Below are 25462 nucleotides of genomic sequence, written 5' to 3'. Positions count from 1 at the left end.
GTGAGCAAGCTAGTGAACTCTTGGGTCTGGTACATTCTGATGTATGTGGACCCATGAGCTCAAGTGCAAGAGGTAGATATTTCTACTTCATAACCTTCACAGATGACCTATCGAGGTATGGATATGTCTATTTAATGAAGCATAAGTCGGAGTCGTTTGAAATGTTCAAACTATTCCAAAATGAGGTAGAAAAATAAACTGGAAAGTATATTAAAACTCTTCGATCTGATCGAGGAGGTGAATACCTTTCCAATGAGTTTCTGACATATCTTGGGGAGAATGGGATTCTCTCTCAATGGACTCCTCCTGGAACACCACAGGATAATGGTGTATCTGAAAGGAGGAATCAGACCTTGTTGGACATGGTTCGATCCATGATGGGGTTTGCTAGTCTGTCGATCTCCCTCTGGGGATATGCACTCGAATCGACTTGTTACCTTCTAAATAGAGTTTTGAGTAAGTCTGTAACCAAAATGCCATATGAGATATGGATAGGACGTAAGCCAGTACTCTCGCACCTTAGGGTTTGGGGGTATCCGACTTATGTTAAACGTTTAATTACGGATAAGCTAGGTCCTAGATCTGACAAGTGTAATTTTATAGGATACCCAAAAGAGACCAAAGGGTATTATTTCTACCTGGCTGATGAGCAAAAGATGTTTATCAGCCTTAAGGCAATCTTTTTGCAAAAAGAGTTCCTTGGTGAATGGACTGTTGCCTCTAAGGTCGAACTTGACAAAGTTTGACAGGTGGAAAAACCGACATAAGTTGCTGAACTTGAACCGGATTTGATTAGATCAGATCCGGAGCCCATTGTTCAAGCACCCTTAAGGTGATCTGGTAGAGTACCACATCAACCGGACAGATACTATGGTTTCTTGGTCTGGGATGACGATCCTATCGAACTTGATGAAAATGATGAGGATCCGATCACCTACATGGATGTAATGCAGACACCCGACTCTGAGAAATGGCTAGAGGCCATGAAATCCGAAATGGAGTCTATGAAGGTCGACGATGTGTGGACATTAGTTGATCCACCCGGAGTAAAACCCATAGGGTGTAAGTGGATCTTCAAGAGGAAGTGGGGCACAGACGAAAAGGTGGAAACCTATAAAGCCCGTCTAGTTGCCAAGGGATATCGTCAACATTATGCTATAGACTATGACGAGATATTTTCTCCTGTGACAATGCTCAAATCCATTCGGATTATGCTTACGATAGCTGCCCATCTGGACTACAAAATCTGGCAGATGGATGTGAAGACAGCTTTCCTAAGCGGAAAGCTGGATGAAGAGGTATATATGATACAACCTGAAGAATTCACATCCACTGATGAGTCTAAGGTGTGCAGACTATAGAGGTCCATTTATGGACTTAAGCAGGCATCTCGGAGTTGGAACATATATTTTGATAGGACGATCAAGACGTATGGCTTCATTAAGAACGGAGAAGAGCCCTGCATTTATAAGTGGGCTAATGGTCCAGTAGTGATATTTCTTGTATTGTATGCGGATGATATTCTCTTAATCGGAAATGATGTCCCTGCATTACAGGGAATAAAGATTTGACTGTCGTCATAGTTTTCCATGAAGGATTGGGGAGAAGCTTCCTACATCCTAGGGATGAGGATCTATAGGGATAGATCTAAAATGTTGCTTGGTTTATCCCAGTCTATGTACATAGATACTATGCTGAAGAGGTTCAGCATGAAGAATTCCAAGAAAGGCTATCTATCGATAGGCCATAAAATTTCTCTCTCGAAAAGGGATTGTCCGACAACACCTCAAAAGAGAGAGCGTATGGGTAGGATTCCATATGCTTCGGCAGTGGGATCTATCATGTATGCCATGATATGTACACGACCAGATGTGGCATACTCACTAGGGGTAGTGAGTAGATACCAATCTGATCTAGGGAAAAATCACTGGAAGGTTGTTAAAACCATCCTGAAGTATTTAAGAAATACTAAGGACCAGTGGCTTGTTTATGGTGAATCAGACTTGAGACTTATAGGATTTATAGACTCTAGTTTTCAGTCTGATCACGATGACAGCAAAAGTATGTCGGGATTTATTTTTACCCCTAATAGTGGGGCTATCTGCTGGAAGAGTTCCAAGCAACACACAGTGGCTGATTCAGTTTGCGAGGTGGAGTATGTCGCTGCATCAGATACTGCCAAAGAAGTGGTGTAGCTGAGGAAATTCATCATCGAGCTCGGAGTAGCACCCTCCCTTGTTGGTCCAGTTCTGCTCTACTGTGACAGCTCTGGAGCCGTTGCTCAGGCGAAGGAATCCAAGGCACACCAGCGGATGAAGCATATTCTGCACTGCTACCATCTCATCCAAAAAATTTTGGATCGAGGTGACGTCGACCTTCAGAAGATCGACAGAAAGAAAAATCTGGCCAACCCATTCACTAAAGCCATTGCGGTGAAGGAGTTCGACGACTACAAGTCAAAGATGGGTATTAGATACTGCACCGATTGGCTTTAGGCCAAATGGGAGATTGTTGGGAATAGTGTTCCAAAGCCAATCATCAGCCTATTGACGGTTGTGCTCATTTTTGTATATGTACATGAATTATGAAATAATAAAAATTATTTTGGTATTTTTCATCACAAAATGTTTCATCTTCTAATGAACTCCTATGTTGTGGTGAAGTCCTTAGGACTATTTAGACTCGACAAAGGAGGATTTGTCGTTTAGTCCTTAAATCTGTTCACGACCAAATGATACGTTGTTACCAAGGATGACAATATTTATCAAGAATAGGTCATTGTATGCCATATAGGTTGGTTGTCCTCTTAACCAATGAGTGTCGAGACACTGGTATGGCATACAGGTGAGATGTAAGGATACATCTGCACTGAACGTGACCGACTCTAGAGCTATTTCTGCTGTCAAGATTTGCTCCGATGGAATATGGGTATAAATGTCCCTCCGACCTGAGACCGTCATGGTGACTTGCAAGAAACTCACTGCACTTAGGCACTGGACTACCTGAATTTCTAATTTAGTGACGGAAGGCTGTTGGGTGTAGTCAAGTAGTTGACTTGTCGGTGCGTGTGTCAAGATGGGATTGACCACTCCAGTTTAGGAGCTGTGTACAGTCATATTTCAATTTAGCAAAATCTTGGCCAGGGTAGTCCTTGTGAGGAGTCACAGGACTGTTTGAGTTGAGAACGATTCGGATGATCTAATCAGGGTTGACAATTTAACCCTGAGTCATCCTAAACACAGAGGTCAAAAGGATGAATTATACAGTAACCATATTCACGTAGGTTCTAAGTATTGTGATTGTGACTATTCGACCTATCCGGTCATCGGATACCATTGCTAGATGGTCACTTCGATTAGTACAGGAATTGGTTCCTGTGCTACCGGCTTAGGTTCGAACCTGCGGGGTCACACACATTTGAGGTTCCTATCTGATCTGATGGCTAATGAAGAGTCCTAATGCTCGTGGACTATGAGTCCTACATGTCTGGGACTCTATGATCGAGAATCAAGATTCTCTGATCATGAGTCCCACACATTTTGGGTACCGGGGTCAAGAGTCCCACTGGTTTGGGACTCTTCGATCAGGGTTACATATCGATGAATTCTGATGCCTGATTACCCATCGGATTTAGACTCAATATTTATGAGAGACTTAATTAATGATTTGATCACTAATTAACTCAATTTAATTGAGTAATTATTTTTGGATCAATTCCAATTGAATTGGATTCAGTTGGGTTTGACCCGATTAGGTTAAGAGTTGACCTAATCGTCGAGATGGTTTGGTCCCTGATTTGATCAGGGGTTGGGCTTAATCAATTTTTGATTTGATTGAAATTTTATTGAGCCTAATTAAGCCTAATTTAGTTGGATTTAAATTATTCTAATTGGGCCTAACTTATTTGGTTCAATTAGGTTGGTTTAAATAATGAAACCACCTTGACCCATTCTCCCTGCGCCACCTCACTTCCACTGCGCCCTTTTGAATTCACGAGAAGTTCTCATGAATTTTTCCTCATGTAAAGCCCTCCTTACACCCTACTTTAATGCACCATATGAGTGGATAAGGATGATTGGTTGGCCATTCAAATTCAAAATAAAGTTTGAATTTGAATGAGCAACCAATCTTAGTGCCTTGACCTTATCCTCTTTTAATGCCCCATTTATTACACGAGAAAATGTTTCTCATGAAATCACTCATGCAAAAATTAAGCCACGCCCTCCTCTTCTCACGCCCTTAGTGGATAGGAATAAATTGGTTTCCATTTGAATTCAAAATTTGATTTGAATTCAAATGTGCAATTACTCATCTTTATCCTCTCACATGGATAAGACGTTTGACATTATTTTAAAAGGAGGAGAAGAGTGGGGCATGTGAAAAAAAAATTTTGGACAGAAAATCTGGGCATGAGGAATCCTTGTGTGCAAGGTGAAGGTCTATATCCTTTCGAGAGAAAAAGAAAGAAAAGAAAGAAAAAGTGTGTGCAGGGTTTCAATGAGTTCTTCAGGGTTTCAGCCTGCAGTTCGAGAAATGAGAAGGTGAGCTACGAGTATTGTGAGCCCACCAAATTTTAGGAAGATCTTCAACATCCTCTCAAACATGTCTGCTAATGATCCAAAGCATCCAAAGAATCAGCAAACATCAATCAAAGGAGTTCGATCAGCATCGGCCGTCGAAAGGGCTCTACAATGAGCTAGCACTCGTGAGGAGTCGATCAGACTGGAAGCTTCGTGTGGATGATCTACAGAGGCCAAACACACTATGTGGCTATATCGTGACGATCAGACTCTCTCAATGATGATCAGATTGCGGTGATCTACTCCCCGCACAAAGGTATTGTGTTCTGAACACATTACAGTAAAGTATTTACTGTTCAAATTTGAATTTTAAATTTAAATGCATGCATGCTATATATCATATTTAGATCTTAGTGTAGGGTAAATTTTTATTAATTAATTAGATTAATTAATAATTTTTGTTGTAAAATAGTGATTTTGAAAAAAATTTAAAATTACCATTTTACCCCTGCACTGATTTTCCCCGCACTACCCATACGCTCTCTCTCTTGAGGTGTTGTTGGACAATCCCTCTTCGAGAGAAAAATTTCATGGCCTATCGGTAGATAGCCTTTCTTGAAATTCTCCATGCTGAACCTCTTCAGCATAGTATCTATGCACGTAGACTGGGATAAACCAAGCAACCTTTTAGATCTATCCCTATAGATCCTCATCCCTAGGATGTAGGAAGCTTCTCCCAAATCCTTCATGGAGAACTGTGACGACAGCCAAATCTTTATTTCCTGTAATGTAGGGACATCATTTCTGATTAAGAGAATATCATCCATATACAATACAAGAAATATCACTACTGGACCATTAGCCCACTTATAAATGCAGAGCTCTTCTCCATTCTTAACGAAGCCATACGTCTTGATCGTCCTATCAAAACGTATGTTCCAACTTCGGGATGCCTGCTTAAGTCCATAAATGGATCTCTGTAGTCTACACACCTTAGACTCATCTGTGGATGTGAACCCTTCAGGTTGTATCATATACACCTCTTCATCCAGCTCTCCATTTAGGAAAGCTGTCTTCACATCCATCTGCCAGATTTCATAGTCCAGATGGGCAGCTATCGCAAGCATAATCCGAATGGATTTGAGCATTGCCACAGGAGAAAATGTCTCGTCATAGTCTATACCATAATGTTGACGATATCCCTTGGCAACCAGACGGGCTTTATAGGTTTTCACCTTTCCTTCTGCGCCCCTCTTCCTCTTGAAGACCCACTTACACCCTATGGGTTTTACTCCTTTGGGTGGGTCAACCAATGTCCACACATCGTTGACCTTCATGGACTCCATTTCGGATTTCATGGCCTCTAGACATTTCTCAGAGTCGGTTCTCTGCATTGCATCCATGTAGGTGATTGGATCCTCATCATTTTCATCAAGTTCGATAGGATCGTCATCCCGGATCAAGAAACTATAGTATCTATCCGGTTGACGTGGTACTCTACTAGATCGCCTTATGGGTGCTTGAACAATGGGCTCCGGATTTGATCTAATCAAATCCGGTTCAGGTTCAGCAACTTGCATCGGATTTTCCACCTACCGAATTTTGTCAAGTTCAACCTCAGAGGCAACAGTCCCTTCACCAAGGAACTTCCTTTCCAAAAAGATTGCCTTAAGGCTGACAAACACTTTTTGCTCATCAGCTTGGTAGAAGTAATATCTTTTGGTCTCTTTTGGGTACCCTATAAAATTACACTTATCAGACCTAGGTCCAAGCTTGTCCGTAATTAAACGTTTAACATAAGCCGGACACCTCCAAACCTTAACGTGCGAGAGTACTGGCTTACGTCCTATCCATATCTCATATGGTATTTTGGTTACAGACTTACTCGGAACCCTATTTAGAAGGTAACAAGCCGATTCGAGTGTATATCTCCAAAGAGAGATCGGCAGACCAGCAAACCCCATCATGGATCAAACCATGTCCAACAAGGTCCGATTCCTCCTTTCAGACACACCATTATGCTGTGGTGTTCCAGGAGGTGTCCACTGAGAGAGAATCCCATTCTCCCCAAGATATGTCAGAAAATTATTGAAAAGGTATTCACCTCCTTGATCAAATCGAAGAGTTTTAATACACTTTTCAGTTTATTTTTCTACCTCATTTCGGAATAGTTTGAACATTTCAAACGACTCCGACTTATGCTTCATTAAATAGACATACCCATACCTTGATAGGTCGTCTGTGAAGGTTATGAAGTAGAAATATCCACCTCTTGCACTTGAGCTCATGGGTCCACATACATCAGAATGTACCAGACCCAAGAGTTCACTGGCTTGCTCACCTTTTTCAGTAAAAGGTGACTTGGTCATTTTACCAAGAAGACAGGACTCATAGCTTGGAAGTGATTCACAATCACCTACTTCAAGAATTCCTTCTTGAGCCAACATGTTTATCCTGTTCTTATTGATATGACCTAGCCTACCGTGCCAAAGGTAGACTTCTGACATATTATCTATTCTAGGATGTTTATCAGAGGTTTGAACCACATTAACAGGTTGTGATAGAAAGTAAATTCCATTATTAAGTTGTCCAACAAACATTGTAACACCATTCAAAATGATATTGCAAACGTTTCCTTTTATTAAAAGTTGATAACCGTACATGGCCAAAAGACCTACAAAAATAATATTTAATAAAAAACTTGGACAATAGTGACATTCACTGAGAATTACATTTCGAGAATTGATTACAAGGTTCATGATTCCTAATGCTAGAACTGAAACTTTGCTTCCATCTCCAACGTTCAGGAATCTCTCGCCTTCATCAAATCTCCTACTGACCTGCAGACCCTGCATCGAATTGCAAATATGATAAGGACTTTCGGTATCCAATACCCAGGCAGTAGTATCACAAATGAAAAAGTTGCAAGGTGTTATCATATAAGTACCTTGCTTCTTCTTTGGCCTATTCGGGTCCAGTGAGGCAATGTATAGAGGACAGTTCCTCTTCCAATGCCCCTGCTTCTTGCAAAAGAAGCACTCCGTCTGGCTCTGGTCAGGCTTGCGCTTCTTGGTCTGACCCTGTGCAGACATCCCAGCATGCAGCTGCATCTTTTTATTCTTCTTCTTCTTGTTCTTCTTCCCTTTCTTAAAGGGTCGACGACCAGAAGATGACCCTCCCACAACATTCACCGACTCCTTATGGAGCTGGTAGTCCTTCTCAAAGTTCTGTAGCAACCCCAACAAGCCGTGGTAGTTCACTGCAGGCTTTGTCATTCGAAAATGAGTAAGGAAGGGAAGGAAGGACTTGGGCAGAGAATTAAGGATCGCATCCTTACCAAGCTGCTCGTGCAGGAGAAAACCCAGTTTACTTAGGCGCTCAATCATTTCGATCATGTCCAGTAATGACCAGTGACTGAGGCTCCATCCCTCATCCGAGCATTGAAAATGGCACAACTAGTTTTGTGCCTTTCAACATCGTCAGGCGTACCAAAAGAGTCGTTCAACATTTGAAGTATCTCCTGTGGCTAGGCATTCTCGAACCTGCGGCTGAACTCATCATTCATTGCCGCCAGCATTATACACCGGACGATGGTGCAGTCGTTGAGCCACTTCTGGTAAGTGTCTCGGACCATCCCACTAGCATTCAGGGCTGGCTCCTCAGGTACCGGATCCATTAAAACATAAAAGATCCGCTCATGCTCAAGGATGATTTTTTATTTTCGATACCAGCTATCAAAACTAGATCCCATGAGCTTATCATTATCTAATAATGATCGGAGTGATAGGGTAGTGGCCATAGCTGCATAAAGGAAAACCAGATCTATATTAGTACATAAATTATTAATACTAAAGATTTAGACTTTAGTCTAAAGTTTCTCCCAGTATTTTTATGAATTGATAGCCTCAACCTCCAATTCTAGGAATTACTTTAATTCCTTAGTGGGTACTAGAATCCACACAGACTACACACGAGCCCAACTTTGGTTGGTCAACCCATGTGCATCTATGGATAGGTCATAACCAGTTGTTTCTCTAAACAACTTCTAGTAATTAATTTTGCCCCAAAATCTAATCAGTAGGCTTTGGCCTCCACTGAAAAAATCTGGTTAGGTCCAACCATTAACATGATTTGATTTGGTGAATCGGACCAATAAATGATCAGGCCCGACTTTGGTCGGCCAACCTGACCACCATCAGAAAGACTCAAACCAAATTATCATATTATGAATGATAATTCCATTAGTCAATAAGCACCAGGCCTTTGGGCCTCCAATGATTATTAAACTAATAGAGTCATTATCACTCACTTAATGGGAGGCTATGATTTAGTTATCAATATAACTTAATCATTTTTAGGGACCTAATCATTTTTGAGGATTTTATTAAAGAATTGATGAGAAGAAAATATCAAGCCAATTTCAATCCTCCCACTAACTTCACCAAGTCAGATTAAAAAGGATTTACTTAAAGCTGGCATTAGGAGAACCTAAATCAGTCAAACTGATTTACCTAATGACATGGGTGAGCCCTAATCACCAAGTGATCTAATCAAAACCTAATTCACCAGGTTGGCCAGGTAAGTGAGATCAGTGGTGGGGATAAGCCATTAACTCGTTCGAGATCGAATCACTACGAGTAGCTCCCGCTTAAAAACCACTGGTCAAACTGCCAAACTTACCTTAGACACCAACCGGTTTATTAGTTTTAATTTGATCAACTTAGTAAATAGGGTTCCACCGCGTAGCCATGAATTAAGTCCATCTTGGTCTAGTTAAAGACATGGATCCATTCAACTACAACTATTGGAGTTGAGTCTAGAGTATCCTTGACCTAATCTAATTCAACTTTTGATTAGATTTGACCAATTACTCTAATTTAGTCCATTTCTTTAAGCTAACCTTTGGTCTAACTCAATTATGGATCTAATCCATCTAACCCATTGATCCACAAGTTTATGCAATTGTCTTAGGTCTTAATTCACAATTCTAGACCTACTAGACAACACTTAATTCTTTTAATTAAGTATTTAGGCTGATGGGTCAGGGTTTGGCATTTCAAAAATAATTTTTAAATTTGAAAAGTTTTATTTTCTGTTCACCAAATATGTTGACTCATTTCACAAATAGATCAGTATATTTCATAAATAGCAATTCTATTGCTAATTACATAACAGAAAATAATTCAATCAAAATAAATCATGAATATTCCTTTAGATCTAATCTAACACATTCATGATAAATTTCATAATTGAACCTATACAATTAATTCCTTTCGCTGCTTCATTTGCATGGAATATAATTGCAGCGGCACCTCTACCGCCATAGAAGACCCCATCGAATGGGAGGAGAGGGCCTTTAAACCCTACTTTTCTCCTATGACCAGACGGCCATAGCAACCAACCCAATTTGATTACTTGCTACTTGGATCAAGTATATCTAAATATACCAATTTCAAAATTTAAATTTCAAATTTCAAATTTTAAATTTTAAATTTTGAATTTTAAATTTCAAATAAATTTCAAATTTCAAATTTTAAATTTTAAATTTTGAATTTTAAATTTTGAATTTGAAATTTGAAATTTTAATCAAATTTTAAATTTTGAATTTTGAATTTCAAATTTTTGAATTTTGAATTTCGAACAACTTTCAAAATTCAAATTTTAAATTTTAAATTTTAAATTTCAAATTATAAATTTTTAGATTACAACTTAATCTACGTATGCAAATATATCATATCTAAGAACCCGCTCTGATACCATTTGTGGGGAAAATCAGTGTAGGGGTAAAATGGTAATTTTAAAACTTTTTCAAAATCACTATTTTACATCGAAAATTATTAATTAATCTAATTAATTAATAAGAATTTACTCTACACTAGAATCTAAATATGATATATAGCATGCATGCATTTAAATTTAAAATTCAAATTTGAACAGTAAATACTTTACTGTAATGTGTTCAAAACACAATACCTTTGTGCGGATAGTAGATCACCGCAATCTGATCACCGTCGGGAGAGTCTGATCATCACGATGCAGCCACACAGTGTGTCTAATCTCTGTGGATCATCCACACAAAGCTTCCATTCTGATCGACTCCTCACGAGTGCTAGCTCATTGTAGAGCCCTTTTGATGGCCGATGCTGATCGAACTCCTTCGATCGATGTCTGCCGATTCTTCAGATACTTTGGATCATTAGAAAACATGCTTGAGAGGATGTTGAAGTTCTTCCTAAAATTTGGTGGGCTCACGACACTCGTAGCTCACCTTCTCATTTTTCGAACTCCAGTCTGAAACCCTGAAGAACTCACTGAAACCCTGCGCACACTTTTTCTTTCTTTTTTTTCTTTTTGTCTCGAAAGGATATAGACCTTCACCTTGCACACAAGGATTTCTCACACCCAAATTTTCTCTCCAAAATTTTTTTTTTCCACGCCCCACTCTTCTCTTCCTTTTAAAACAATGTCAAACATCTTATCCACGTGAAAGGATAAAGATGAGTAATTGCATATTTGAATTCAAATTAAATTTTAAATTCAAATAAAAATTAATTTATTCCTATCCACTAAGGATGTGAGAAGAGGAGGGCGTGGCTTAATTTGTGCATGAGTGATTTCATGAGAAATATTTTCTCATGTAATAAATGGGGCATTAAAAGAGGATAAGGTCAAGGCGCTAAGATTGGTTGCTCATTCAAATTTAAACTTTATTTTGAATTTGAATGGCCAACCAATCATCCTTATCCACTCATATGGTACATTAAAGTAGGGCGTGAGGAGGGCTTTGCGTGAGGAAAAATTCATGAGAACTTCCTTCTCATGAATTCAAAAGGGCATAGTGGAAGTGAGGTGGCGCAGGGAGAATGAGTCAAGGTGGTTTCATTATTTAAACCAACCTAATTGAACCAAATAAGTTAGGCCCAATTAGACTAATTTAAATCCAACTAAATTAGGCTTAATTAGGCTCAATAAAATCTTAATCAAACCAAGAATTGATTAAGCCCAACCCCTGATCAAATCAGGGACCAAACCGTCTCGATGATTAGGTCAACTCTTAACCTAATCGGGTCAAACCCAACTGAATCCAATTCAATTGGACTTGATCCAAAAAATAATTACTCAATCAAATTGAGTTAATTAGTGATCAAATCATTAATTAAACCTCTCATAAATATTGAGTCCAAATCCAATGGATAATCGAAAATCAGAATTCATCGATATGTAACCCTGATTGAAGAGTCCCAAACCAGTGGGACTCTTGACCCCGGTACCCAAAATGTGTGGGACTCATGATCAAAAAATTTTGATTCTCGATCACAGAGCCCTAGACATGTAGGACTCATAGTTTACGAGCATTAGGACTCTTCATCAGCCATCAGATCATATAGGAATCTCTAATGTGTGTGACCCCGCAGGTTCGAACCTAAGCCGGTAGCACAGGAACCAATTCCTGTATTAATCGAAGTGACCATCTAGCAATGGTACTCGATGACCAGATAGGTCGAAAAGTCGCAATCGCAACACTCAGAACCTACGTGAATATGGTTACTGTATAATTCATCCTTTTGACCTCTGTGTTTAGGACGACTCAGGGTTAAACTGTCAACCCTGATTAGATCATCCGAATCGTGCTCAACTCAAACAGTCCTGTGACTCCTCACAAAGACTACCCTGGTTAAAGTTTTGCTAAATTAAAATATGACTGTACACAGCTCCTAAACTAGAGTGGTCAATCCCATCTTGACACACGCACCGACAAGTCAAGTACTTAACTATACCCAGCAGCCTTCCATCACTGAATTAGAAATTCAGGTAGTCCAGTGCCTAAGTGCAGTGAGTTGCTTGTAAGTCACCATGACGGTCTCAGGTCGGAGAGATATTTATACCCATATTCTATCAGAGCAAATCTTGACAGCAGAAATAGCTCCGGAGTCGGTCACGTTCAGTGCAGATGTACCCTTACATCTCACCTGTATGCCATACCAGTGTCTCCACACTCATTGGTTAAGAGGACAACCAACCTATATGGTAGACAACGACCTGTGCTTGATAAACGTTGTCATCCTTGGTAACAACGTATCATTTGGTCATGAATAGATTTAAGGACTAAACGATAAATCCTCCTTTGTCGAGTCTAAATAGTCCTAAGGACTTCACCACAACATAGGAGTTCATTAGAAGATGAAATATTTTGTGATGAAAAAAGCTAAAATAATTTTTATTAATTCATAATTCATGTACATATACAAAAATGAGCACAACCGTCAACAGGCTGACGATTGGCTTTGGGATACTATTCCCAACAGTTTGAACATTTCAAATGAATCTGACTTATGTTTCATCAGATAGACATATCCATATCTAGATAGATCATCCATGAAAGTGATGAAGTAGAAATATCCACCTCTAGCACTTGTGCTCATGGGCCCACATACATCAGTATGTACTAGGCCCAAGAGCTCAGTAGCTCTCTCACCTTTTTCAGTAGAAGGTGACTTGGTCATTTTACTAAGAAGACAGGACTCACAGGTTGGAAGTGATTCACAATCACTGACTTCGAGGATTCTCTCTTGAGTCAACCTGTTTATCATGTTCTTATTTAAATTACCTAGCCTACAGTGTCATAAGTAGATATCTGATACACTATCTAATCTAGGGTGCTTGCCAGTAGAATAGACTATGTTAACAGGTTGTGATAACATATATACACCATTGTTCAAATGTCTACAAAAAATAGTAACACCATTCATAATGATATTACAAACTTGTTTCTTTATTGAAATTTCAAAAATCATTTTTGGCCAGAAGGCCTACAGAAATAACATTTAAAAAGAAACTGGGATAAAAATGACAATCATTAAAAACAACGGTATGGGACTTAAATACAAGTTTCAAGATTCCTAATGCTAGAACTGAAACTGGTCTTCCATCTCCAATGTTCAGGAATCTCTCATCTTTCTTGAATCTCCTACTGACCTGCAACCCCCGCTATGAATTGCAAATATGGTAAGGGCTATCGGTATCCAATACCCAGTCAGTTATATCACAAATAGAAAAATTGTAAGGAGTTATCATATAAATACCTTGCCCAGCAATAGCTTGCTTCTTTCTCTGCCTGTTCAGGTCCAGGGAGGCAATGTACTAAGGATAGTTCCTCTTTCAGTGCCTCCACTTCTTGCAAAAGAAGCATTCAGCTTGACTTTGATCGGACTTGATCTTTCTGATCTGACCCTGCACTGATGTCCCAGCCTGAACTTACACCTTCTTCACTTTCTTCTTCTTGTTCTTCTTCCCTTTCTCAAAGGATTGAGAACCAGAAGATAAACCTCCCACTAAGTTCACCGACTCTTTGTGGAGTTGGGGATTCTTCTCAAAGTTCTAAAGCAACCCCAGTAACTCATGGTAGTTTACTTCAAGCTTTGTCATTCTATAATGAGTAAGGAATGGGAGATAAGACTTGGGCAGCAAGTTCAGTATTGCATCTTTTTCAAGCTACTCATGCAAGGAAAAGTCGAGCTTGCTCAAATGCTCCATCAGCTCGATCATGTACAATACATGATCAGTGACAGAGGCACCATCTCGTATTTTGGCGTTGAAGATGGCACAACTAGTCTTGTGCCTCTCCACATCATCGAGTGTGCCAAAGGCATCCTCCAACACTTGAAGCATGTCCTTTAGCTGAGCCATCTCAAATCTACAATTGAACTCATCGCTCATGGCAGCCAGTATGATGCAGCACACCATGGTCCGATCACTGAGCCACTTCTAGTAAGTGTCTCTGACTATTTCATGTGCATTGACAACTGGCTCCTTAGGTGCAAGATTCGTTATCACATATAGAATTCGTTCATGCTCCAGGACTATCTTCAACTTTCGGTACCAGCTACCGAAGTTGGATCCCACCAACTTATCATTGTCCAACAATGATCAGAGCGATAGGGAAGTGGCCATATCTGCATAAAGAAAAATCATAACCTAATTAGTAATTGATTCGTTAAACCTAAAGATTTGGACTTTAATCAAAAGATTTCTCCAACTATTTTATTCGAATTAGTAGCCTCTACCTCCAATTCGAAGAATTATCCTAATTTTTTAGTGGGTACTAGAATCTACTTAGACTGCACACAAGTCCAACTTTGGTTGGTCAACTCATGTACATTTAAGGGTAAGTTCATAACCAATTATTTTTCTAAATAATTTTTAGTAATTTAAATTTTGCCCCAGTCCCTAATCAGTAGGCTTTGGCCTCCACTGTAAAGGTCTGGTTAGGTCCAACTATTAATATGACCATACTTGGCCCATGTAGCCAATGAATGATTAGGCCTAATTTTGGTTGGCTAATCTAACCACTATTTAGAAAGATGCAGTCAAGAAATCATATTATGAATGACAATTCCATCAGCCGATAAGCACCAGGCCTTTGGACCTCCTATGATTATCCAACTGATGGATCTATTATCATCCACTTAATGAGAGGCTATGATCTAGTTATCACCATAACTATTTCATTTTAAGGACCTAATAATTTTAGAAGATTTAATTGATTAAGAGGAGGAGGTCAGATGAACCAGCTTATCATGATCCTCCCACTGACTTCACCAAGTCAACTTAAGTGAGACTATTAAAAGGGCTGGTCTAGGAGTACCTAAATCAGTCACATTGATTTACCTAGCTGACATGGGTCAGCTCGAATAGTCAAGTGATTCGATCAAAATATAATTTCACCAAGTGGCCAGGTAAGTTCGATCGGTGGGAGAGTCTGCCAAAGCTTGCCTTAGACACCATCAAAAATGGCCAGATAAGCGAGATGTCAATTAAAAATCATCAGTCTGATTTATCTTAGACACCAACTATTTTAATTAGTTTCGATTAGATCAACCTAACAGTTCGTGCTAGACCGCTTAGCTAAGAATCAAATCCATTAGGTTCTCGTTAAAGTCATAGACTTGACCAACTACAACTATTGTAATTGATCTATAGAATCCTTGACCTAATCTAAGACAACAATTGATTCAATTTAGTCAATTCTCTAATTAAGTCTATTTTTAATCTAACCTTAGGTCTAACCCAATTAATGGACCTAATTCCTGCTAACCCATTAACCCAATGTGTTATGGTTTGTGTCTTAGGTTCTTCAATTCATAATCCTAGAACCTAATCAAACAACTTCTTAATTCTCAATTAAGTTTTGGGCTGAGGGTTGGGGTTCGACTTTTTGAAAATAATTTTTATATTTATAAAATATTTTTAAAATATTATTCTTACCAACTAAGTTGCATGTTTGATTCATAATCAAAATGCAAGTAAAATAAGCATGAAATAACTTTAGATCTAATCTAAACAGATTTATTTAATTAAAATAATTTCAACTTTAAACTGTGCAAATTTTTCAGACAAATATATGATGGTTCTTTGCACAAAAATTATTAATAAAAAAATTTTATGTTAGATTTAAATATTTTTTAAATCTAATAAATCATAAATTTAATCTAGATCACATCTAATAAATTTATGATTAAAGATAGATCTACACGACATAGGACAACCTTTGCACAGTAAGGGATAAACCTTACAGCAAGACAACCTATAATTCATGATTGATCTAAAAATTTTAATTTTAAATTTAACAATTAAATTATAAATTAGATCTAATCTAAAAAATAATCTAAGCATGTATAAATAATCATGTAATAAACAACCTAAGCTCTGATACCAATTGAAGAAACCAGATCTAGGGTTTCATGGTTAGATCTTGAAACTTTTTCAAGATCAGACAGCGGAAGACTAAAATAAATCAAAATTTATTTTATAAAATTATAAAATTTCTAGATCTAAGATCCTATTATATGATTATTACATGATATTAAATCAGAAATTAAAATATAAAGAGCAAGAACTACATGTTGATCATATCAACATGTTTCTATACTACATCTAATGTATGTTGTTGGTATAGAATTTCACCGATGCCAGAGAAGCTAGAGTCAAGGAGATCACGGTGGCTGTCGGGACCTGTAAGAAAAGTCTAAACCAAAGTTGGGGGTGCTCTGACAAGACCCTTCGATGCTCAAGTCAGTACTCTGCTTCAACAGAAATGGAACACTCGAATGAGATTTTAGCAGAGTTTAGAAATAGTGCTTAGAGCTTAGAGGAGAATGTATTTGGGGGGTCTCTTTTATAGATAGGAGAGCGTAATCGATTGACAGCGACATCCGTAACTGCCTGGTAATGGGCCGTTCGGGGCCACATGGAGTTTGTTACAGAGAGTAGTGGTGTCTGTTGTTGCGACTTGTTGGAGAGTGGTGGGGCCACATGGAGTTTGTTATAGAGAGTGGAGTGGTATCCGTTATCGTGACTTATCGAAGAATGGTGGGGCCACGTAGAGTTTGTTACAGAGAGTGGAGTGGTGTCCGTTGTCACGACTTGCCAGGGAGTTCGGGCCGGATGGCTGAAGCTCGGTTGGGACGTCTGGTGGAGCAGAATAACTCTCTGTCTCAGTAATCTAAGAGAAGCTCGGATGTTTTTGAGGTTACTGATGGGTTAACTGTTGTTGGATGCCTTAGACGTTGATGCTGCAGACAGAAGTCATCTGCTGTAAAAGCCCGGACGAAAATTTTCTGTTAGAGAAATTCGACTGGAGTCCGATTGCTAGAGAAGTCCATCTGGAATTTGTATGATGTAGAAGCTTGTCTAAAGACTGTCCGCTGGAGAGGTCCGGTTGCATGACGAATCCGACAGAAGGTCGACTGATAGTGAAATTCAAAAGGTGCTATTGAAGGTTGACCGATAGAAGTGTCTGGAAGGTATTGTGGAAGTTCGTCCGCTGGAGGAGTCTGGAGGACACTGTGAAAGGTCGACCGCTGGAGGGATCTAGAGGGAATTTGTCTATTGGAGGGGTCTGGTTGGCACTGTTGAAGTCCAATTGGCACTGTTGAAGGTTGATGGCTGGAGAGGTACGGAAGACATCGGAGATAGTCGGTCACTGTAGAAATTTGATTGCTGGAGTCCGTTCGTTGTAGAAGTCATCTGGAATCCATCTGCTGTAGAAGTTCGGACGGAATCCGGTTCTTGCAGAAGTTCGGAAGGAGGCCGCTTACTATAGAAGCTCGAATGGAGATCGGTTGCCATGGAAGTCTGGATGGAGACCTCTTATTGTAGAAGCTCGGTTGAAGTCTGCTTGCAATAGAAGTTCTGATGAAATTCACTTACTGTAGAAGCTCGGATAAAATTCGGAAGGCGATCGACCACTGTAGAAACTTGGATGGAGTCTAGTTACTATAGAAATCCTGCTGCTGGATAAGCTCGAACATTGATGAAGTTTGAAAGAAGCTCGGAGTAAAGTCGATCGTGATAGGAGGAAGTCTGGAAGAGATTCAGAGAGTAGTCGATGACTTGTAGAAAATTGACTGATAGTGAAGCCCAGAGAGCATTTGGAGTAGTCCGATAGACGACTGAAGGAGCTCATTATTGGAGAAGTCCAGAGGTACGATAGGAGTTCGTCCGTTAGAGGAATCTGGAGGACACTGTGGAAGGTCGACTGCTGGAGGAGTCCAGATGGTACTGTGGAAGCTCGGATGGTCGGAGGAGTTCAGAAAGATGCTGCACAAGATCAGAAGTCGGAAGAGTCCTGAGAGGGTTGGCCTCTTACGAACTTTGGCTGGGGTTATTTTATACCCAACACTAGTCCCCATACTTTCGAGTTTGGGTTTCGAATGAAGAAAGTACAGAGAAATTTTTACAGCCAAAGTTGCCCCCCTTGATTTTCGTACTCGATTGTTTCCAGATATTTTGGCATTTGGCATGCCGGTGCTGGAGTCTTTTCAAATCGAGATGATCCAAAAAGATTTTTTCAGAATTCCCACTGGAGCGTCACCCCAGATATGATGCAATAATGATTCTGTCAGTCATCAGCCGTCTGCCATGACGAGTGGGACACGCTGCGGTTGTAGATCGGCCAAAAGAGATCTACAATCATTATTGCGCCGGACCCTGAGGTCTATTTAAATCCGTCCCCCTCCTTCAGGGGTTTCACCTTGCTTGAGATTTTTTTTCGACCCCCTTCTTCTCCGAGAGCTTCATCCTCCTCCAGCATCCCTCTCGGTCTTAGGTGCCCTTCAGGTCGACCTCCATCGCCTTCGCTGCCATCCTGCACCTCTCGGACCAGCCTAGGTTAGTTCCGGAACCCTTCTTTTTCTTGTTGTTCTTTCATTTTTTCTCCTCTGCATTTCGCTTGTTCGGTTTCTCCGTGAGCGCCTTGTTCCCTATTTTTTTTAATTTTTTCAAAATTTTTATTTGATTCAAAATGTCCTCCAACACTTCCTCCTCTAGCAGTTCTAGAAGTTTGTCAGCTCCAGCCCCCCAAAATCCTAGTACTGTAGATGAACCCGTACTAAAGATTGGACCTCATTCGATCTTTGTACCAGACACCATTTCCAGCTCTTTGACTGCAGACGAACTCTCACTGATTAGGATTCTGTACGGGGTTCCTCCGGAGTATGAGTTTGAGCTTTTCGGGCCAACTGATCAGGCTAGCACCCCCCTGGCCACTTTTGTTTATACCAGGAAGCCTTCCGCGTCGGGCTTCGACTTCCACTCCCACCTTTTGTTGTTGCTCTTTTTTGCTTTTTAAATATTTCTCTAGTTTCTGTAGCGCCGAACTCCTTTAGATTTTTGATAGGATTTCTTTCCCTCTGTCATTTAGCTGAAGTCCGGCCAACTCTTCTCTTGTTTAGAAACTTTTATACCTTTAAGCATCATCCTTCGACAAAGGACTGGTGGTACTTCTCTCTCCAGTTTGGTAGAAAGGGGTTGCTGAAAGGTGCCCCCTCTTCTATCCACAACTGGAAGGAGAGGTACTTCTACATCCGATGCCCGACCCTGATGCTGGGGTTGCCCCCTTGGGGCTCCCTAAGGGACTCCGTCCGTCGGGCTTCTAGCCTGGGAAAGGATGACCTTGAAGCCTTCAAAAAACTTAAGACTTATCCAACTCCTCTCCTCCCCGACCTTTTGAAGGAGACACTTTTATTCAATATCGGCCTGAGCCCTCTCAACCCTGTCGGTATTTTTTCTTTCTCAAGTCATTCGCTACTTCCTCTTTCTCTTATTCTGTTTCTAAGCTGTGCCGAACCTTTTTCATTATAGACATGGATGCAGACGCAGCTCAGATACTAGCCAAGGGTCTCAAGGCCCATAAGAGGAAAGGTGCCACAATTTTTGGGTCGGCGAAGAAGGCGAGGGTAGAGGAGACAAGCTCGGCCATACTTGCCCAGACGGCCATTGTCGTTGATGCCCCCTCCGACATCGAGCCCACAGTCCCCCAAGCTTCTCCAAGAAGCCCTCCAATCGAGATTCCCGCTCTAGAGCCTCATCCTGAGGAGGCGTCAGGGGTCGAAAGGAAGAGAAGGAAGAAGACAATGGCACGCAAGATCAGCAGCAGCAGAGCTGCCATCGAAGGGTCCAACGGCTCTGAAGAGGATCCGGGGGAGAATCCCTTCAACAACAGGGATTTAATAAAAAGGTTGGTCGACGGGTGCATTTTGCCCGAGATCGTCCACAAGATCGTCCATGCTGATCCTGAACAGCGGGTTTGGGACTCTCTGGGGTCCTTTCTTGAGGTAGATCGATTTACTTTTTTCTTTCTTTCACTTCTTCACTTAGTTCATTCCTTAGCTTTCATATTGACTTCCTGGTCGCTCTTGCAGATTGGACACCAACTCATCGCCAACATTGAGGCGATGAAAAATGCAAAGAAAGAAGCAGCCCAGGTAGAGGAAGGTCGCCAGGCTGAGGCTGCCCGTCTTAAGGAGAAGGTCGCCAAAGTCACGAGTCTCCAAGAGGCACTCTAGAAGGAGGAACAAACTTCGATGGATCTGAAGGCTGCTTTGGAGGAGGAAAGAAGGAAGGCAGAGGCCGAGGTCTCCAAGCTGAAGGAGCAGATCCCGACCCTAGTCTCAGAGGTAAGGGCCCAAGCAGTGGAGGAGTTCAAGACCTCCTCCGAGATGAGGGATCTGAATATCAAGTTCGGCCAGGCCGTCTTTATCAAAGGCTTCGAGCTTTGTCAGGAGAAGGTGGTCGAAAAATTTTTCGAACTCGACCTCAGCTTCCTAGATGAAGTGTCCGATGATGAAGTCGGACCTTCTGAAGCTACTATCGGTGTCCCTCCAGTCGAGATCTCTTCAACTACCGCAGCTATCATGACCGACCTTTCGGGGGTGCCGAGCCCCTCCACTTCTGCTCTAGAGGTCCGAGACCTCTAATTTTGCACTTTTTCTTTGTTACAATTTTTTTTCTCTTTCTCTTGTACTTAAGAATTATTCAATCAATGAAATTGGATTCCTCTTTACAGAGAGCTCCTTTTTCTTCTTCTACTTCTTTTTTTTCTTTTCTTACAATGATTTGCGTTGTGACACTCTTGTTTCCTGACAATAGTGCCCTGTCAAAGCTCTTCTCCTACTGCAGAGGATTCTTTTGAAGTCTATGATCCGGGATCTGAGAAGGAAAGTTCATCACCTAACGAAAAAATCAAAGAAGATGGATGATGAACTTCACAGGCTGAGGAAGAGCCATTCAGAAGCCACCATGGAGGTTACTCACCTTCGAAACCTCCACAAAAAGGACTTCATGGACTACAACTGGAAGAAGGCCAACTTCAAGAAGGAGCTTGAGGAACTCCAAAAATGCGTCAGCGATCGATCTTGGACTCAGGCCTCCAAGATCAGCTCCCTCGAGGTCGAGTTGGTGGCCGCACGGGAGAAAATCGGTCAATTGGAAGGGAGCTTGTCCTGGCTTCCAACTCAGGCTGACTACGGCTGGGACTGGTCGAAAAAATTCTCCGACCTCCAAAAATAGCTACAGGATGCCAAGATAAATTACAACACTTATCGAGTCGGCTGGTGCAAGCAATAGACAACTACAGAAGGAGGCTCAAGACGGCGACCGACGAGGTTGCTCGCCTTCAGAAGCAGTTGTCCGAAAGAGCCCAGGCTGTTTCGGTTCAAGGCTCTGACAAGCTCCGATCCTTGAGGGGACCATGGAAGAACTGTCCGTAGCCCTTAGGAAGGAGAAGGTCGAACTGCAGCGGCAGAAAATTTAGCTGGCCTATGAGCAGCAGGCAGTCAAGGATGCAGAAGCGGAGTCCAAAGTTCTGAGAAAGAGGCTTCGAGAATCAGAGGGCGAAAGCTGGCGGTTTCACCAAATGTATCGGGAGATGCTGCTGAGAAAGAAGGAACTGGAAGAAGAAGTTGAGAACTTAAAGCAATCCCTAATAATGGCTGGAACCGAGAGTCCGAAGTCAGAAGAAGCCGAGCTTCCTTAGAGCTTGTTTTACCTTTTGTTCCATATATTCTTTTCTTTTCTTGTTATTTTCTTTTTTTGGCCTTCAAAGGCTTTTGTAATGCTCTCTTTACTAATGAAATGAAAAGAAATTTTCTCATTACCTTGTCTATTCTTGCTCTGAGTTGTCATTTACCGAGCTTCTCTTATCTTTTGTCTTATTCAATGTTGATGTTGTTTGAAGAGTCCTGGTCATCGCCGTGTTGATTCGCCCTTTTTATTCATGATCGAAGGTCTTTTCAAGACCATTTGAATTTGATGCTTTCTTCCAGTGTTCAAGCTTGGGGCCCGAACTTCTCGTTACTTTGAGGAAGTCTATTTTCTCCTGCTAGTGTTGGGTTCTCCCTTAGAGACTAAGGATTTTTTATAAGAGTTTTCTTCCTCGTTGAGATGAGGTCCCTTGTGTCTTAGATATAGTTCATTTTTTCTTTATCTCTGACGTAGCTCATTGCTTTCCCTTTTCCTCTCCCTCTTTTTTTTTTTATGTTTAGATGAGGGTTTTTCCTCTGCTCCTAATGGGATTGTAGGGGTGTAGAGGAGCCGTTGAGGAGGCTTTTCTCCTCATTCGGTCTTAAATGACCAAGTTTTCGTTTGTATCAGGATGAGGTTCTCCTCCTGTTCCCAACACAGTCAATTTCAGCCAATGTTAGGATGAGATTTTTCTTCTGTTCCTAACAGGACTGTGGGGGCACATAAGGACCGTTGCGAGGGCCTCTCCCCCCATCCGATCTCTTAATAACTGGATCTTCGACTTTGCTCATGTTAGGATGAGGTTCTCCTTCTATTCCTAACATGGCTGTGGGGGCGCATAAGGACCGTTGCGAGGGCCTCTCCCCCCATCCGATCTCTTAATAATCAGGTCTTCGACTTTGCTCATGTTAGGATGAGGTTCTCCTCCTATTCTTGACATGGCTGTGGGGGCGCATAAGGGCCGTTGCGAGGGCCTCTCCCCCCATCCGGTCTTTTAATAATCGAGTCTTCAACTTTGCTCATGTTAGGACGAGATTCTCCTCCTGTTCCCAACATAGCTGTGGGGGTGCATAAGGGCATTGTGAGGGCCTCTCCCCCATCCGGTCTCTTAATAACTGGATCTTCGACTTTGCTCATGTTAGAACAAGGTTCTCCTCCTATTCCTAACAAGGCTATGGGGGCACATAAGGGCCGTTGCGAGGGTCTCTCCCCCCATCCAGTCTCTTAATAACCGAATCTTCGACTTTGCTCATGTTAGGACGAGGTTCTCCTCCTGTTCCTAACATGGCTGTGGGGGCGCATAAGGGCTGTTGCGAGAGCCTCTCCCCCCATCCGGTCTCTTAATAATTGGATCTTCGACTTTGCTCATATTAGGATGAGGTTCTCCTCCTGTTCCTAACATGGCTGTGGGGGTGCATAAGGGCCGTTGCGAGGGCCTCTCCCCCGATTCTATCTCTTAATAATCGGACCTTCGTTTGTGTTGGGGTGAGGTTCTCCTCTTGTTTCTGACATGCTTAGTTTCAATTGTCTGAAGGAGCTACTCCCTGTCGTTATAAGCTCATGTCAAAAGAAAAGATATGCGAATATGAAACTTTTATTTAAGGCAAAGTTATCGGTAATACATTCATAAATTTTTTGAATTCCATGGTCACGAAAGGTCCACTCCTCCGAGCTCTTTTAGATAGTATATTTCGGGTCGGACTACCTCCCTGACTTCATATAGGCCTTCCCAGTTTGGGGCAAGTTTTCCTTGATTCTGAGATTGTGAAACAATGGCTCGTCGAAGTACTAAGTCCCCCACTCTGAAGGTTTTGCTCTTGACCCGATAGTTGTAGTAGCGGGCTGCTTTCTGCTTGTAGACTGTCATCCGAACTTGAGCGGTCTCTCGCTTTTCTTCTAACAAGTCGAGGTTAGCCTTGTGATCCTGTGAGTTGCGTTGCTCGTCGAATGCCACGACTCACGTCGATGGAAGCTTGAGTTCAATCGGGATAATGGCTTCTGTTCCAAAGGCTAAGGCAAAGGGGGTCTCCCCCGTGGGCAGTCTTTGGGTAGTTCGGTATGCCCATAACACATGATAAAGCTCGTCTGTCCAAGTTTCCTTTGCTTTTTCAAGTCTCACCTTGATTCCTTGCAACAGAGTCCTGTTGGTCACTTTGGCTTCGTTGTTTGCCTGTGGATGGGCTACTGACATGAAGTTATGGGAGATGTTTAAGTCCTCACAAAATTCAGCAAATCTTACTCCAGCAAATTGTCACCCATTATCAGTAATGAGAGTTCTGGGTAAGCCGAACCTACAAATGATTGACTTCCAGATGAAGTCCTGTACTTTAGCTTCTATGATTTTCGTCAAAGGTTTGACTTCGACCCACTTGGTGAAGTAGTCAATTGCCACCAGGAAGAACTTCTACTACCCGGACGCCATGGGAAAAGGTCCAAGGATATTCATCCCCCATTGTGCAAACGGCCATGGGATACTCAAAGGTTGTTGCTCCTTGAATTGATTTTGATGATTACAAAGTATTTGAGGGGATTACTAATGATTTTGGCTTGAAAAAAGATTTATTGTATTTCAGGAGCAAAATCATAATTTTATTAAGACCTAATTCGGAAGCCTCAAAAGCAAGAACAAAAGATGTGCAATCTATTGGAGGCAATTTCAATATTTTTGAAAGTATATTTTGTAAGAAAATTAAGTTTATATTTTTGAGTCGACCTCATGAGTCGACTCATGACTAGAAGGGCTGAACGACATGCAAAATTTGTTGGCTGGCACACTCTGTGAGTCGACCCCATGGGTCGATCCCTTGGCATGAGTCGACCCTATAAGTCGACCTCTACTACTCTGCAGGCCAAAATTACAGAACATTCATTTTCTGCTCTTTTCCACAGAGGTCGACCACATGAGTCGATCCATGAGCATGAGTCGACCCTATGAGTCGACCCCTGTGATGGAAAATTTCCACAACGGCCAGTTTTTAACCCGTTTCAACTACATTTAATGCTCATTTAATGTACTCTAACGGCTCTATTTCAGCCCAGATTACTCTCCACCATTATTTAAAGTTATATAAAGGGACTTAAAGGAGGGAATCAAGAATATATGAAAGTGATTTGAAAAAGGTTCTTCAAGCATTCATTTCAACCCTAAGCAAGAGCCCACCAAAAAGAATTCAAGAAGCTTTTATTTCAAGTTCACCAACTCCTCAAGAGCTCATTCAAGTCTCCAACCACCTTGAGAAAATCAGAAAGAGCTTCCTTCTAATTGTGTAAAGTGTATTTAAAGCTTTATTCACTCATTAAAGGAGCTTCATCTATATTTCTATGCAATTAACTGTAATACTCCTTTTTGAGTTGTTGTTCTTGTTTTGGAAGGGTTCCAAAATATGAAAAGATTGATCCGAACCTTGAATCGGATTGTATTGGGTTGGCTTGTACCCAAAAAATAAGTGTTCTAGCTTGGAATAGCTAGAGTTGGAGGTTTCGATGAGTGTATTCAGGTTGAATACAGTTTAGTAGATTTGAATTCCCAAGTAGGAGCTTGGAGAGTGGATGTAGGTGCAAGGTTGGCACCGAACCACTATAAATCTTCTTGTTTGTGTTGTGCTTACTTGCTCTCCTTTTAAATTTCTGTATCCTCTTGT

Source organism: Elaeis guineensis, chromosome 12, assembly GCF_000442705.2.
Source record: "Elaeis guineensis isolate ETL-2024a chromosome 12, EG11, whole genome shotgun sequence".
In the NCBI taxonomy this organism is placed as follows: Eukaryota; Viridiplantae; Streptophyta; class Magnoliopsida; order Arecales; family Arecaceae; genus Elaeis; species Elaeis guineensis.
This window is presented reverse-complemented; position numbering follows the sequence as displayed.